The following is a 16,040-nucleotide window of genomic DNA, read 5'->3' on the forward strand; positions in this document are numbered from 1 at the left end:
TTTTTTTCCAGTGCTGGTGATTGAACTCAGGACCCTGTGCTTGCCAGGCAAGCACTTATTCTACTGCACAATCTCCCCAACCCTTAATTTGTATTTCTTGAATGACCAATGATGTTCAACATTTTTCATGTATTTATTTGCCATCTGTATTTTTTCACTTGAGTGTATATATTTTATTTTTGTGTATTTGGTATATGGTGCAAGGTCTCATTATACAGTTCAGACTCCTAGTGGGTCTCCTGTTTTCACCCTCCCCAGTGCTGGGATTACAGGTGTGCACCACAACACCCAGTGTCAGTGGTGGGCTCAATGTGTCCAGAGGTGGGACTGGTGTGGCATGTGGTGCCAGGGATCAAGCCCCAGTCGCTGTGCTTGCCTAAGCAGGGGCTTAGTTCACTGAGCTATCTTGCTGGCCTGTAAGAGACAAAGTCTTGCTACATTGCCAGTTGGCCTCAAAATTCTGGCCTCCAACAATGTCGCTACCTCAGTCTCCCAAATGGCTAAGGCTGTAGGGGCATGTTTCCATTCCTGGCTACAAAGTATATTTATTTAAAAGCAAAAAAAAAAAGTTAACTCAAAAGTTGGGGGTTCACATGAAATCCTGACTTTTCAGTATCTCATAGAAATGAGATAACCTGGAACCTTAGGGGTCACAGTTCTCCCTGGGAACAGTGGCCCTGGTTCCCTTTGGAGAGCCCCTACTCTGTGGGCTCCACCTATCCCCCCCCCCAGCCTGTCCCCTCCTCCCGGCTGCCTGCCTGTGCTCCAGGTGGGTGGTCTGTGAGCCCAGCCTGGCACTGTGCCAGCGACTCAGCTCCACTTTCTATGTCTGCCTTCTTCTCCCTTAAGCACCATCTGCCTCCTGCCTGGCAGGGGCTTCTGTTCCCCCCACCCTGCTGGCCACCCTGCAGCCCCTGCTGCCCCAACTCTGCCTCTGGACTGGCCTGCACAGCCCTGCCCCATAGTGGCCTGTGCTCTTGCCACTTCCAGGGTCAGATTCCACGAGGCTGTCCTCGCCCAGGACGTTAGCCCAGTTGCTGAGTTGAAAGGTCACCAGGCACTCTGAGAGCCGGGTACTTTAGGGTAGGGGCCCAAATGTGTCCACACGAGCTGTGACCAAGGATGGGGAGGGGGAGGGTCATGCAGCCCATGGTTTGGGCTGAAAGCTGCTTAACTGTCCTCAGACTGCAGCACGGCAATGAGATCCTTTCATTCAGCTCTTTGCTACAGTTTCCTTTCCTTTTTTTTTTTTTTTTTTTAATCTCTCTTTTAATTGTGTTTCAGCGATAAATCAATAAATCCTGGGTTACAATTTTAGACTATTTCTTTATTGTGGGTCACAGTAAGAAAACTTTGTGAGCTCCTGATCTATTCGTTGCTGCTCAATACTGAGATTGCTGTTATTCATCTGCCTGCATTTTGTTTATTCATCTTAATGATGAGCAACTAGGTCACTTTAAGTCCTCTGCCACCACCTCCCCCAGCCATACTGAGGAGTATCTTTGTCTGAGTTCTGTCATGTGAAGAACTATCTTCATGCCGTAGAGGCCTCGCTTGGAGAGTACGCTGTGTGGCAGGTTGATGCAGAGGTCATGAAATAGAAAAAAAGCCCAGAGACCAACTTAGCATGCCTGGGACTGGGGGTGGATCTCACTCACATGCTTTGGCCTAGGTCCAATCCCCAGGGTTACTTAAAAAGAAAATTAGGATGCTTAAATCACACAAATTACCAGATCGAATTAAAGCACAAGGTAAGAAGAGATGGAAGTGATAACTGGGCTAATATGCACGGGACAGGGTGCCAGGGCACTGGAGGTTGGTACTACCTGAACGCTGGGTAAACACTGCTTGTGTATCTTACCTATACCCCATCTACCCACTTTCTGGCTTTAGCCTTCTTCACTTGTAATCAGTTCGTCTTCTGCTAGAAATAGCTTGCCAAAGAGTTACTGGGGTTTGGGGGTGCTATCCTCTGAGTTTCCAGATCTTTCTCATCTCAAACAAAGAATTGGATGAAACAAGCCAAAATGGTGACAAAGTTACTTGAGAAAATGAAGGTAGAGGGGAAGGGAGAGCCTGGCTCTGTGCAGTGAACTTGGGCCAAACAAGAGAGGAAAAATTAAAAACCAAAATAAAAGCACGCCCGGGGACCGCAGGGTGGCTACTGTGAAGTGGCACTACGGTGAGTTCTTCACGGTGTCCGTGTCCTTTTGTGCTGCTCACGTCTCAAGGGAACCTGTGAGAACTTTGACAAAGTCCAGAGACTCATTTGACGTGTGTCTTGGTATTTTGTAAGGAACACATCCCGCGTATTCCCCCAACTGTCTCTGCCACGCCCCACCTCCCAGCCTCACAGGAAGGCAAGTTGCAAGACCTAGACTTGCAGACCAAAGGACCCCCCCAGCAGACAAACTGCCCCAGGGCAAACACAAACGCAGTCTAGCAGAGAGTCCAGGACAAGCAGACCCGGCGTATTAGTAAGATTTTTGTCACTGAGATAAACTACCTGAGAACATCTACTTATAAGAAGCACATCGCTTTTTGGGCTGTAGGTTTCAGAGGTTTCAGGCCGCAGGTTCTTGGCCCTGTCGCCTTTTGGCATGTGGCAGAGCAGCACGTCACGGTGGCCGTGCATGGCAGAGCAGAGGTGCTCACTTCATGATGGCCAGGGAGCAGCGAGAGAAAGAAGCGGAAAGAGGGAGCCATTGAAAGTCCATGTTGGGGTGCCAGGGAGATGGCTCAGTGGAATAAACGCTTCCCTGGCAAGTGCAAGGGCCTGAGTTCAATCCCTGGTTCCGCCAAAAAAAAAAAAAAAAAGTCCATGTCATACTTTTAGGTCAAAGAGGGCGAGAGAAGGGGATTAGGGAACAGAGGGAGGGAGGGAAGGAGGGTGGGCCAGCCCAGGGTTTCCTCATATCTGCTTCTTCTCAGTTGCTTTCAGTTCATAATATACCTTAAGCCAAAGTAGTAAGTATACGTGGGGCTGGCACATTCTGCTCTTGGTGGCATTTAATGCTGTGAGTTGCTCTGCCTTGGAAGCAATCCAGGAAGATAACACCTATTATCAAACACTAGAGGTAGACACCATGTCTAAACAAATGTTGTTGCAAGACTGTCATTCTTCCATCTGTTCCCAAAAGGCCCCATCTATGTTTCCAAATAGTTAATTGTTTTTCTGTAAGTGGTTTTTTGCCCCCTTCCCCTAGTAAGATGGTATGTAAGTTTCAAATTAAAATGTCTTTTCTCTTGCTTGTTGATCTTCTGTCAGTTTAGACTGCAGATCCTTAAGCATAGAATTTAAGGACATAGATGAACAGGTTTTCCTTGCCAACAGTAGACAGTATCTTCCTATTTCCTTTCCTGTACCAGTGTTCTGTTTCCGGTTGATTTTCTGTCCTGACCAATATTCCCCAATCAGGGCTATTCAGTAGCATCTCCTGGAGCACTTGAAAATGACTATTGATTCCTGAGCCCTACTGCAAAGGTTCAGATGTAATGGTTGGGGCTGCCTTCAGCTCTTGAGGTGTGACTAGGGCGCATCCAACCCAGGACCTTCTCTCACAGTCTCCAACTCTCATTCTCACTCTCACCTGGAACTCAACTATGTATGAGGAACTAATTGTCACTAAGAAGTTAGTGGCCCGTCCACTTCCCTCTGGGATGTGAACACCTGTGTGTGTTTGTGTGTGTGTGTGTGTGTGTGTGTGTGTGTGTGTGTGAAAGAGAGAGAGAAACAGAGAGAGAGAGAGACAGAGAGAGAGAGACAGAGAGAGAGACAGAGACAGACAGAAACAGAGAGACAAAGAGAAAGAGAAAGAGAGACAGACAGAGAGAGACAGAGAGAGACAGAGAGAGAGAGAAACACAGAGAGAGAGAGAGAGACAGAGAGACAGAGAGACAGAGACAGAGACAAAGAGAAAGAGAGAGAGAGAGACAGAGAAAGATGCATGTGAAGCATATGCTCTACCTCTGAGCTACATCCTCAGGGAGTCAACTTTGAGCAAGAAGACATTGGCTAACAGCAACAGATTCCTAACTGTAAGCTTACTTGGCAATGTAGAAAATTAAAAAGAAACTCAAGGGTTTTATACAGAGGCCAAGCTTAAACAAACAGGAACTGCAGGAGAGAATTTCCTGGGAGCCTTGAAAATACCTCATCCTCACGCAGCCTCTTTATGGGGCAGGACGTAGGCATTTTTTTAAAAGCTCCTCTCTGTGGTTGGACTAAGTGTCCTCCTAAGGCCAGGTGTGGAAGGGTTAGTCTCCAGCCCCTGCTGCAGTCGGGAGGTGCTAACACCCTGTAGGGGCCCATGGGAAGGGAGTTTAGTTACTGAGAACTGGAAGGGGACCCTGGAGCCCGGCCCCTCCTCTCCCTTTCTTCACAGCTTCCTGACTGGCATGAAGTGAACGGCTTCCGCTGCTGGCCACACCACCTTGGAGTGCTACTTTATCACAAGCCGAGAACAGTCAGGCCACAGGCCGAAGCTTCCAGAACTGTGAGCCAAAGTCAGCCTTTGTTTTTGAAGAAGCTGATTGTTTCAACTATTTTGTTATGGTAACATAAAGGTGATGGATGTATTCCTGAGAGATTTTTACTTATGGCAGTTTTGGTGGAAAGTTTCTGCCCTCGAGGCTTTGTGTTTTCCTTAGTTTCTTGTCCTATCTCATTCCATTGTCTGTGTTCTTAGAGGGCATTTGGTTTATTTTTTATTTTTTTCCCAGTAAGTTGTAGGAATTTGTTTTAAATAACTTGCAGTTGATTAAAAGAGATGCATGACAAAAATAGAAGGTGCTTGAGGAAAGATGTGGGAAGTGGACTCTGCACACACTGAGCAAGCACTGCCTCTGAGACCGATGACTAGAGCAAAAGGTGTTTTCACATTAAAATTCTGCTTTTTATGTTTTTTCCCAGTTTTTATACAGTTACAAAAGAAAAAAGATAAAGGCCATAAAATTTTGATTTTTTCCCCTCTGTTGTGCCAAATGCTCATTTTCCTCTAAATGTATTGACCTATGCAACTTTTCGTACAATAAAATCTTTCAAGTGAAAGCCTGAGGTCTGAAAACAAAAAGATGGCTATCTCAAAGGGTCCAGAGAGGGCTTCGAACAAAGAATGATGGGAAAACGGTTTCGGTCATTATTTCATTCTCCTGAGAGACTCACTGGCCCTTCATCCCTCCCCAACCAGAGGGCATTTGGATCTTGGAGTTGTGTTTGCTCCTTTGTTTACAACTGCCTGCTGAACAATGCAGTTCCTATGAGACAGACCGCCGTTAGTAAGACCGAGGAGGTGACTCAGAGGCGGCTTCTGTGTGTACTGTGCAGATCTCTGCGGCGGCGCTGGGAGAAAAGTTAGCCTTATTCATTCGTCCACAATCCACAGGCTGCCTGCTTGACTGCTTCACGGGCATCCAGCGCAGGTGTGAACCAAGAAGTCCTTGGCTGGCGATGTGGCCCCGTGGTGCAGCGACCCTCAGTGTGCACAGGCCCTGCGTTCTTCCCCAGGCAAGCAGAGTCCCTGACGTCATTTCTGAATCACCTCAGTGGCTTGTGACTTCAGTGGTACAGCAAAGTTTGGCTCATACTTGTGAGAAAATAGGTGCCTAGAGGCACTTTTAGAGGTTTTTCTCCATTACTGATGAACCCTTTGTGTCTGAAGGGTTGAGGTGCTCGGGGAAGCTTGGGGCGAGGATATAATTTAGCAGCAGAATGCTTTGCTAGCATCAGTAAGGTCCTAGGTTCAAGCCCCAGTACCACCATCATAAGAAAAATGGAAATTTAAGAATAACTAAATAAATAATGTGTGAGTCTGCGTTGGGGCACTCAGTAAAAACAGTAATATTTGTTGAACAGTTATTATGTGCTAGACATTATGCTAAGCTGCCAGATGGATTATGTCGCTTAATCCTCACATCAGCCTTTGTAGGCAGGTGTCGTTGTATCTCGCTTTTACACAGAGGAAACAGAAGCACAAAGAGGCACATACGCCTGACCGGGGTCAGGAATGGAAGTTGGAAGCCTAAATCCAGCCCCTCTGCACCCTGCTCAGCGCTCACCCCTGGATGCTGAGAAGCCCGGTGTCTGTGTTGATGTTTCTTAGACACTTCGCAGAATGCTCAACTGCTTAGATGGCAAGCACAGAACGGGAAGCCCCTCTGTCTGGGGAAAGCCCCAGTGGGGCCGGGGCAGGCTGGACTATGGTGAATCTGCAGCGGGGGCATGGCAAGCAGGCTGGCCACGCTGCCGTGCCACAGCAAGTAAGAAGGCGTTGACTATTCGCTGTGCCATGTACCTCATCCACAGAATGGGCTCCACTGAGCACGAACTTGGCTTCTCAAACTGTGTCTGTGGAGGGCAAAACCCATAAATCTCAACAGGCCCCAACGTCTCCCTCTGCTGGCCGTTGCCTAGGATTACAGAGAATCAGGGAGCCCAAACCTGCTGCACATGTGCACCATGATCATTGGGCTCTTAAGGCTCCCAAGCTCCTGCCTCCCTTCGTTATGTAGCGCTGTTGCCCGCTCTTCGTGGTCTTTGCTCTCTATTAGAGAAGCAGAGGCGAGCACCTTTACACGTAAAGAAGGCGTTGTGTTTTGTTTCTGTATTTTTTTTTTTTTTTTTTTTTTTTTTTTTTTTTTTTTTTTTTGTGCTTGGGGTTGAACGCACAACCTTCCACTGAACTGCATCCCTAGATCCCTCCATCCCTCTTTTATTATCTTTCGTGAGACAGGGCCTTGCTACATCACTGAATTGCCTGTACTGAGCTCTCACTTGAGAGATTACTTTTAGTGTCAGTGATTCACAGTGTTCAGAACTTGAGTGTTGGGAAGAAAGAATCCATATTTTATGCAGATATGAAAGAGGCTGAAAGCCTCCTGCCTCAGCCTGTGGAGTGCTGGGACCACAGGCATGTGCCAAGGGGGAAAGCTCTGGGTGATGGGAACGCTAAGCTGACTCTAACATGGTACAGAGGTGTGTAGCCTTTATGACATCTAGGAAGCAGGCAGGGACCTAGTGACTTGGTGGCACTGCATGCAGAGGCAGAGTTTTAGCTGTGCCCACCTGTGTTCTTCTGTATCATAGCACTGGTCTCGTTACCATATTAAGCCGCCACCTTGGGTTGTGATGCTTACTATGCTAACAAAGTAAAGATGATTATAGGTCAGTCTAGTGACTATTCTATGCATGTATTTGTCCCCAGCCACCTGGAATTTGCCCATGGTCATTTGAGAAGTTTCCTAATTGGGCTTTAGGCTGGGTATGTTGCTTTCCCTGCTCAGTGGGTCTTGCCTTCCTTAGCCCTGGCCTCTTGGTATCTCTGCTGACCACAGTCCTCGAAGGCTGAGCTGACTTCCATTCTGTTGTCTCCAGGTTTGTTCCCTTAACGTCACTCTCTGATGACTGGTTCCTTTTCTACTCCAGGGGCATATGCCTGAACCCAGTGTCATATGCCCAAACCCAGTAGAGCCATAGGTTCTGAGGTACCCTCCCCTCCTGGCCCTGGCAATGGCATGCTGCCTGAGATGTGACATGATGGCTCCAGGGGTGAGCATACACCCAAAGCAGGACAGTCTTGGACATTATGCCACAGAAGACCTTTCTTCCTCTGAGGTCTCTCTAGTAGGGCTGTCAGCTGGGCCGTACATGGTCATGGACCCCTCCCTGCATCAGGAAGCCCCTCAGCCTCACTGCAACATAGACATTCCTATATCTAGTCCCAGTGGGTTGGCCAACTGGATGGGGGAGTTGAAATTTACATGTATTTTGCATTAAACCATGATCTTTAATATAACATGATTGCTTTAGACTTTTCCCTTGAGCCAAAAATAGAATACTAATTTCATAAAAATGGACACATAAAAAAATAGTTCTCCCTTTTCCTAGGAACAAAACAATCCAAGTATAACTTCTAGAATATTCAAGATTTGTTTTATTTATAATTAAAGTCTTAATCATTTTTAAGCTCTAACTTACATATTTAAAGAAACCTTTATTAGACAACTGTTACAATTTAGAAAGACAAGGTGCCATTACTGAGTAAATAGATTCCTCCAGGGTGGATGTGTCCCTTCTCCCACCAACTAATGAAGTAGTGACATACATCAATTTTATTTGTACATGACACAGTGCTGCAAACCCTTATTCTTTTATCTGCCCTCATGCTCACCGTGTTTGTGTGTGTGTGTGTTAACATGCACTGACCATCTACCTAACAATCAACAGCAGGATGAGCTAGGCTTGCGGTTTCCACGAAGACTGATCGTGTCTTTCTGAATCAAGTGATCCGATCTGTCCCCAGTAGCAAGGACTCTTTGCACTGCTTCCTCCAAGGCCACTGAAACATCAGTGGCACCTTTGGCACTTGTCTCAAAGGACAGTGACTGTTGTCCCTGCACCAAACTTGGGGTTCTTGTGTGGACACCTATTGTTCACTTGTGTTGACCTGATTGCCTAAAATCACAAAGGAAAGCTTTCAGCCTCTTTCACATCTGCATAAAATATGGATTCTTTCTTCTTGACACGCAAGTTCTGGAAACTGTGAATCACTGACAACAAAGTAATCCAGCACCTCTGTAAAAAGGCGGCCTTGGGCTTCAGAATCGCTCTTGACCAGCCATGTCCCAAACATGCATGGTAACAAAACAGCCACCTACCTCCAAATCTTTATGTAAAAGTTCTTCACATATTGTATGGGAGAGCTGAGCACCCAACAGTTACACACCTGTTCATAAGAGAATCCATCCCAACTCTACCATCTCCAAGGAGAATTACTTTTCAGTGATGATTTTCCTGCCATTATTAATTTTATAAGCTTTGTCTTCAGAACCCTTACTAATTCAGTTCAGACATCACTGTCTTGCTCCTAGGGCTTCTGGGAAGAGTCACTCAGATAAACAGACAGGAGTGCTTTGTTGCAGTGCCAGGTTCCCTGGATGAGCATGGGATGTTTCTTGCAGCCACATGAACACTCGGAGCTTGCTCCTCTTTGTCTAGTATCAGAGAAGACTCAGTGGGGTTTAGTGAGCCAGTGGGAAGGACGTGGAGGGGGTGGCGCTGCTCCACTTGGGCTCCAGCTACTCTGGTCCTTGCTGAGGGAACAACGACAGCAAGGGGTGGGGCAGGGCCCTAGCAGGGAGTTGAAATTTAAATGGAAAAAAGAAAGTCCCAAAAGATCTAGCTAGGACTCCTAGAGCGTTTTGCACTTCACACTGACCACCAGGCATAGCTCTGCTATGGGGATGCTTTCCATCCGTTTAAACACGGTTCATTAGCAGTCATTGATTTGTGTCTTGCAGTTACTTCTCTTTTTTGTCCTTTTGTCTACTTTATCTGTATTATTGAGCCCTTTCACCCTGTCCTAAGCAAGGATAGAGGCTTTCATTTATCCAGGGATCCTGCTCCTATGTTTTTAAATAGAAAGGCAGTCAGGCCTAGCCAAAGTTTACCCAATGTGGTGGTGGATACATTGTGTCAATTTGAGATGGCTGGATCCTTTCCACACTCTGGGGCATGGGGGAACCCGCTTTAGAGTGACTCAGCACAAAAAGGATATATGAGGGGTTGAGGAAGGCTTCTGTGCACTCTGCTTCCTTGAAGGCATTCCATCCTTCGGGATGTCACCTCCATGGAGGGGCTTGATTGATGCAGCTGCACCACCACTTTGGAGGAGCTTGGATCTTCCCAGCAGCCGCTGCCACTTTCTAGGACAAGCTCCAGTCTTCACAGTCAGTGTAGAAGGAAGAGAGAGAGGCTTGATAGATGTCACAGCTGCTGCTCCTCCTCTGCTCTTCGCTGTTTTCTGCCACCATGAACTGTTGCCCTCTGCCACTTGCCACTCTCCCTGGGAGCCAGCGGAGTATAGACTGAAACCTCCACAAACTGGGAGCTAAATAAACCTTACCTTCCTTAAACTTGGGTGTTGGGTATTCTGTCCCAGCAAGGAATGACAAGTAACTGAGATACTCAGTGATACGCTGAAAGCCCTATGGCAGGCACACACCCAGGAGGCCTCCTGGCTTCCTATGACTCTTGGCAATGGAGACTGCAGCCTCTAGAAGTGGGATGTACCACATGTCCCTGGATGAATCATAAGAGACAAAGATTATCATTCCTCCAAATGGGAGTCCCAAACAGCAAGGCAGGGAAAAGAGCCAGTTTTGGGACTGGGATGTAGCTCAGTGGTAGTGCTCCTGCCTGGCACATAGCAAGCCCTGAGTTGGATACATAGCAGCACAAAGAACGAGAAAGAAAATAAAGCATGCCAATTTAAAAATTTGTGCCATTTCTGCATTCTAGAAATAATGGTTCGATTTCTTTTTGACAGCAGTTTGCTTTGGAGAGACATCTAGGAAAACTCAAAACCAAAATTATCTTTTACCCTGAGAAGGTCAAGCCAATAATAGGCCAATAATTGGCCAATAGGCCAATAATAGTCCCCCAAATTTCTCTATGTAGCCATCTGATATTAATCTTTTCTTTTTCTAAACATTCTCTGAAGGGCTTGGAAGCAAGGTCGCTGCATGGTTGGAGCAAGATCCATCAGGGCAAGTGTCAAAATCAAATCGCTTGCTGGTGACCAGGCTCTAGAAAGCAGAAATAGCTGATGAACAGTGAGCTAGCTGGAGATAGGGATGGATAGGTGTGGATGCACACAGATATAGATAAAATAATCAGGACCTTAGGAGAGGGAGTGTGGCTCAGTGGCCTAGTGTGTATTGAAAATGTACATGCCCCAGGTTTAAGCCTCAACAACGTACGAAATAACAGCAACAGCAACCAGGGGTTTTGATTTTTTTTTCACACAAACTGAAAAGGCTGGTGTTTAAAAGTCCAGGGCTTGGCACAGTAGCTCCATGTTGCTTGTAGGGGACTGAACTCTCCAGCTTTCTTCTCAACCTACTTTAGAAGCACATCTGGGTAATTGAAGCACTCCTTGAGGATGAGCAGGAAGATCCAAGTGTGAGCCCCACTTGGTTACTTTTCTCTGACTGAGACAAAATACCCAACACTCCCAAATTAAAAAAGGAAAGGTTTATTTAGCTCAGTTTGTAGAGGTTTTAGTCCATAATCAAGGCAGGGTGAAGACAGCAAAAGCAACAAGAGGAAATCAGTGTGGAGACTCCTTAGAAAAGTTGGACTGGAAATCCCTTTTAAACCAGCTATTCCTCTACTGGGAATTTTCCCGGAGGATCTAAAAACATCATATCATAGGGATATATGTGTGCCTATGTTTATAGCAGCACAATTTGTGATAGCCAAATCTTGGAAACAACCAAGATGCCCATCACCTGAGGAATGGTTGAGAAAGATGTGGTATTTTTACACAATGGAGTATTACTCAGCTATTAAGAATGATAAACTCAAAGTCTTTATATTGAAGTGGATGCCCCTTGAAGATATAAGTGAAATAAACCAGACACACATGTGTAAATATCGTATAGTCTCCCTAATATAAGAACTCAGAAGAAGAAATACAATTAGAAAAGTATAATACAAGTAAAAGGAAAGCAGGATCTCGAGGACTAACTAATCAAGAGAGGGAAAGGAGAAGAGCTAGGAAATATGACAATGTCAAGCCATACAGTTATATGTAGAAGAGGGGCAAGGCAATGAGCCTGAGGATCTCCAGAAGATTTTTGAATCTAGCAGTTAATTGGAAAGATTCTCACCCTGACTAACTATATCTACTGATATCTGTGAACTAAGCAACTGCACTGCAGATGGTAATCTGTAATAGTAGGTTCATGATTGGAGTGTCTGTCATTCTGGTCTTCTGAATATGGGCTGCTTGTCTTGACATGCCAGTGGCTGCTGTGCTGTCTCTCAAGTAGATGATTGTTCAAAAAGAAGGGGATGATGAATGAAGCCAAGAGATAGGAAAAGGAATATTGTGGGACTGTCTTGCTTCAAGGTTGTATATGGTTAGATTTTTGGACTTATGTGTAATCATAAGATGTATATAATTCTTTATGCCTATTTTTAAAAATATATTCTAATTTTTAAATTTTTTTCATCATATTCTATAGGGACTTAAGGTTCAATATATCAATACTTGATGAAAAATACCTGTTCCATGTTATGCCTGACATGTTTGATATTCAGACAGATAGTGAGGTTAAGCTTAACAGCCTAGGTTGTATGGTAATAACAATAAGCTTGTCCTCCGGATGGTTAACAACCTAAGTTTGCAGACCAAACTTAGAGAAAAAGGAGGGCTGCAAGGAAAGCCAACATTTTGGCCCTAGCCTTCCAAGGTCACTTAAGACTCAGGATATATGAGAACTTGTACTGTAACGTAATGTAATTTGGTAGTGTCCCAAATTTTCTGATCAAGGAGATTATGGAGCCAAAGAGGAAAGTGATCGATGATGTAGAGTGTGCCTAAGGAGAAACTGTCTCATTGTTACTTGTTTCTCAGTAAAATTATGGAGAAAAAAAGAAACGAAAGAAAAAATTGAAAAAAATTGAAACATTTAATTTTCTAATTAATTAGTATTTAATTTCCTGAATATTACTTAATCTTAATTTTTAAGATTTATGCTGTATATTTGACTTACAATCTATTTAAAAGACATGATACATTTTCTCCTAGTATTAGAAACTTTAGAAAGTATATTTCCATTGACTTTATATTAATTCTTCCCTGTCACACACAAAAAAGATGTATATAACTGGACATAAGATTGATACTGTTTCATGACCTTTTTAATGGGTTCATCTAATATATTTTACATAGTCCTGCATACCCATCATTTTGAGAGCTCTTTATTCTTCAACCAGGAGCATACAGCAACTTCTCTTACCTTATGAAATATGCTTTTTGTTATTTCCTATATGCTACTTCTGGAGATATTAGAATATTTCGAATTTGTATAAATGGAAAATATTTTACTTTTAGTTTTCAAAGGCATGTTTGCTAAGTATAAAATTCAAAGAGGACAGATCTGTTCTTTTCCTTTCTTTCAGTACTTTAGTTAGTGTAGTTTCTTACACACTTGGTCTTTTTTTTTTTTTTCTTACTAATGTGGAATAAACTGCTATTTAATTTTGTTCTTCTATAGCTATTTTTTTATGTATATGCTTTAATGATTTTTTCTTTATAATAAGTTTTAGACAATTTCATTTTTGTGTATCTGGGTATGATTTTATTAAAATTTCTTGTGCAAAAGGTTCATTTTTCTTAGAAATGTGATGTTATAAGTTCAACTAAATTCAAAAATTTTAAATCTCTTTTCTTTTCTTTTTTTGGCAGAACCAGGGATTGAACTCAGGCCCTTGCGCTTGCCAGAGAAACACTTATTCCACTGAGCCATCTCCCCAGCCCTAAATCTTTAAATATTTATTGCCTGCCTCTTTCTACTTTGAGAATTCTAATTATATGAATATAAGTTCTTGATTTTTGACACAGACTGAACTATTATGTGACTGATTTGTAAATTCTTCATTTTCATTTTGGACAATTTTTATTGTTATATTCATTTAAGATTGTAAACAATTTATTTACAAAAAAGTAAATTAAGTTATAAGAAAAAAAATACACTGAATCCCTTAGATATTTTGATAGTAAATGAATAGCCTTACAGGCCTACACCTTCTTCTTATTCAAAAAGTTAAAATTTATTTATTTGTTTATTTATTTAATTTAATGTGTTTAGTACAGGGTCTACAGGGTCTCACTACACAGATCGGACTCATAGTGATCCTCCTGTTTTCAGCCTCTAAAGCACTAGGATTACAGGCGTGCACCTCCACGCCCAGTCTCAGTTGCCGTCTCAGCATGCCCTGGGGGGTGGGCAGGCATGGCATGCTGGGGTTAGAAAAGAAGTTAAATTTATAAGCTTGCTAAATTAATTTATAGCACCAGAAAGAAAAATATGTCACAAAGACACAAATGTGTGAAATTATGAGAGAGTTACATTGTAACCTTGTTGTGTATCTTCCACTCAGATTCTTTGTATATTATAAATTTCAAACAAATTTGGGGTGAGAAAGCTTTCTCTGTTCTCTGGGGAGGTAGGGAACAGCTGGTCCGCTGTGCCAACAGAGTGCTGTGTCGCTGCAGAAACTGTGTGCTACAAATTACAGTAAAATCCCAAATATAGAAAATATTCTAGCTGAAAATTAACAAGTTTGATGATTTTGAAGCTTGACATTTTGGTTTACTCTAATATTCAAAGCTCTAAACAGGTGTCATTTCTCTGGCTTATATTATCAGGGTTGACTTTGCCTGTAAAACAAAACATTATCACTACTGCCTGCCTAACATTGTATACTAGACTTTGTTGTCTCTTAGGTTCCTTGGATTACTCCCTGGTATATGCTAGCCTTAGGAAGCTATCACTAACAATTTCATGCTTATACCCAACAAATCTGATTCCTAATATCTGATACTTTGCAGTACTTTACTTGATAAGGTATTATTGGAACCTAGTGACAGAATTTGAAAATAAACTAGCTCTTCTTAACAATTTGAATCTTTTCACAGAGGCTGAGAACTCATTGTAAAACATGTTTACAAGGATGAATACTTAATATTGGATCAAAGAATGATACATTTTAGATTGGCTGGAATTATTGGTAGCTTATTTATATTTATTTATTTATTTATTTGGTATAGGGTCTCACTACACAGCTCAGACTTATAATGATCCTCCTGTCTCAGCCTCCCCAGTGCTGGGATTACAGGTGTGTGGCACCATGCCTGGTCTCAGTAGCTAGTTCAGCATGCCTGTGGGCTGCATGTGGTACTGGGGATCGAACTCAGGTCCTTAGGCTTGCCAGGCAGGTGCTTAGACCACTGAGCTATCTACCCAGCACAGTAGCTTATTTTAAAGCAAAGAAAAAGCAACTGAACATCACTTTGCTTTCTTTAGAACAGTTTTTGAAAAGATGGTATAAAAGGGTTTTTATTTCCCTCATTTTAAATATTACTATAGAAAGGTGTTATTAATGCCATTTTTTGGAATACTTCAAAAATTGCCGCAAATGTTGACATTGAGCACATCAAATAACAAAGTGTTTTTGGCATATTAAATTTTTTGCAGTTCATGCACCTGTAATTTCACTTTCTCTTAACATAAAATTTACCTTTGGTACAACTAAATTAAAACTGCAGTGCTAACATGTTGTCTATAAATAATCAAAATGCCTTGCTGGGGGGATACTTCCTGTCTGGGAATGTGATTGTAGTTATCCTTGTTCAGTTCTTAAATTTTTTCTTCTTAAACAAGATGCAACTTAAAATTTTCTTTGCATCAAGGTGTAGGCAGAACACTGATGCCGTACAGCACAGGTGAAAGTTGTGTTTGATGAGGAGGTGCTTTACACTGTACTCTTTGGTGTTTGGGGGAAAGTTACATTTAGCTCTATCCTGAAGCTGTTCATTTTTAACAAACACAATGTAACAGGTTTCACATGAAAAAAAAAATTGCTCCTACTTGGGGCCCTTCTTCTGTGAATGTGACATTCCAAACAGGAGAGAAGAGGAGGAGCAAAGAACAAAGGACTCAGTGACCCCTTTTGCAGGATCTTCACAGAAGCATCCTCCAATCACTTCTCCTTGCTCTTGTTGGCCAAAAGCAGCCACTTGGAGCTGAGAATGAGACTAGCAAGCCCAGCTTTCAGTGACACATTGCTTTTCCTGGGAAGATGCAGGTCCTTGACAGAAGGAAAGGCGAGCTGGTACAGGGGAAAGGCTGCTCTGCTGCAGCCAGCACCATTGGTCCATGCTGGGATGTGTGGCTGCCTACCCACATAAGAATTCTTTTTAAAATTATTTTTAGAGAGAATGCAAAATAGTAATAATAATAAATTAGGAATGACACAGAATTTCACTGAACAAAATAATATGTATTTGACAGTATTTGTTGTATTGCCGTAAGATCTCTTTTAATTACTCGTGTTTACCCCATCTCTAGTTGGAAGTTGAGGAGGAAGAAGAAAAAGAAGAAGGAAGAAGGAGAAGGAGAAGGAGAAGGAGAAGGAGAAGGAGAAGAAGAAGAAGAAGAAGAAGAAGAAGAAGAAGAAGAAGAAGAAGAAG

General features: G+C 43.1%; 1 pseudogene; it reads right to left on the minus strand.

Annotated features, from left to right (window-relative positions):
* Window positions 1–8,217: 8,217 nt before the first annotated feature.
* Window positions 8,218–8,798, minus strand: LOC105741501 (annotated as a pseudogene).
* Between the last annotated feature and the right edge of the window lie 7,242 nt (window positions 8,799–16,040).

Source organism: Octodon degus, unplaced genomic scaffold, assembly GCF_000260255.1.
Source record: "Octodon degus isolate 3935 unplaced genomic scaffold, OctDeg1.0 scaffold00014, whole genome shotgun sequence".
Lineage (NCBI taxonomy): Eukaryota > Metazoa > Chordata > Mammalia > Rodentia > Octodontidae > Octodon > Octodon degus.